Source organism: Seriola lalandi, unplaced genomic scaffold (assembly GCF_002814215.2).
Source record: "Seriola lalandi dorsalis isolate HSWRI2012SDOR001 ecotype SW California unplaced genomic scaffold, Sedor1 jcf7180002054236, whole genome shotgun sequence".
Lineage (NCBI taxonomy): Eukaryota > Metazoa > Chordata > Actinopteri > Carangiformes > Carangidae > Seriola > Seriola lalandi.
The window spans coordinates 6,616-8,321 of NW_019524789.1; positions in this window are offsets into that span (position 1 = coordinate 6,616).

The following is a 1,706-nucleotide window of genomic DNA, read 5'->3' on the forward strand; positions in this document are numbered from 1 at the left end:
TAATATAACATTTAATATAATATAATTAATAAGTGGAGATCTTATATTAAATCATGAATTAGATCAAACGGCTTTCTAACCTGAGGCTTCTCCAGACTCTCTGCTCCACTGTTTTAACTTTCTGTGTCTCAGGTGTGACGCTCACCTTTCCCTCACACACCTGTAGCTGTTAGACGTCACGCAGCAGAGAGGCCGCCGTGACGTCAGGAATCATCGGGCTTTTATTCCTGTTTTCACTGGAAAAATTATTAAAAATAACCACAACGCTTACAGTGCTGATAATACACACTGTAATAATACACACTGTAATAATACACACTATAATAATACACACTATAATAATACACACTGTAATAATACACACTGTATGAATACACACTATAATAATACACACTGTAATAATACACACTGTAATAATACACACTATAACAATACACACTGTAATAATACACACTGTAATAATACACACTGTAATAATACACTCTATAACAATACACACAATATAATAATACACATTATAATAATACACACTATAATAATACACACGGACATGCACGTGGACATGTTACAATTTTGATTATATGTCATTTACTTTCTATTTATTTGATCAGACGGATCCTGATTTAAATAATTTTTTTTAACTATTTATATAGACGATATTTCATGTTTGACTTTATTTGTTCGATGAGAAAAGGGTTTTATTTATATGTTTCCTTAAGTTAAGGTTTTGTTCTACTGAACGATACAGAACGATGTGATATATTGTGATTGAGGAATGAGTTTTCATTTGATTTTCAACGACAAAAATATAAAAATGATGATGATGATGATGATGATGGTTTTTGTTGGGTTCCCAGTTTCCTGTTCCTTTACGTCTCTGCAGCCCCACAACGCTTCAGTTACGATCTGTTGTTGTGACACATTTTAAGTTTATCCAAAAACTTCCATCTCCTGTGATTTGAATAATATTTCAGTTAATTGATCAGTCGTCCTTCTGCTCAAAGTGAAGCATCAGAAAAAAGGTGTCATGTTGTTACTGGTGCTGAAACTCGAGCATCGTATCGACAGCAGTGACTGACCTGAGATCTGCATCGTGCTGTTTCAGTGAAGCTGCTGATCACGACACGACGTGAAGGTTGTTGCTCGGATCGTTTCAAATGTTCAGTTTTTATCTTTTTAAGGGAGAAAATGTCAGTAACAGTAGAAGCTGTTAGATTAGAGATACTTTAAATATGGAGTCTAAACAGGTCTGAAGAACCGTGTTAAACAAAGATCACAGGTTGAGTTAGATTGAGTGTAACTGGTCTCTGATTGGGAGTCTGGTTCCAGGAACCAGTAGGACCAGCTCAGACCGACAGACTCCAGAGACGCTGCGTGCAGCCGCTGATCCTCGTGGTTGTGAGACAACGACTAGGTCCAGCTCCTCCATTTCTATTTTTAACACCAGTCCAACAAACAGGAAACGACGTGTGACGCCACACTGACTTCTTCTTCTTCTCCTTTCTGGTGACTTCACCTGAGGGACGAGTGAAGACACTCACACTGGGGTCGTCTCTTTCCTCCAGAACAACGTTTCATCTCGGATTGTTTTTGTGTCTCGCCGCCTGGAAAGATTTGGACTCGTCAGCTGTTCACATAAACAGAGAGAACAGACGTCCTCCTCCTCCTCCTTCCTTTTTTTTTTGATCCAGTCTTATTTTTGATGT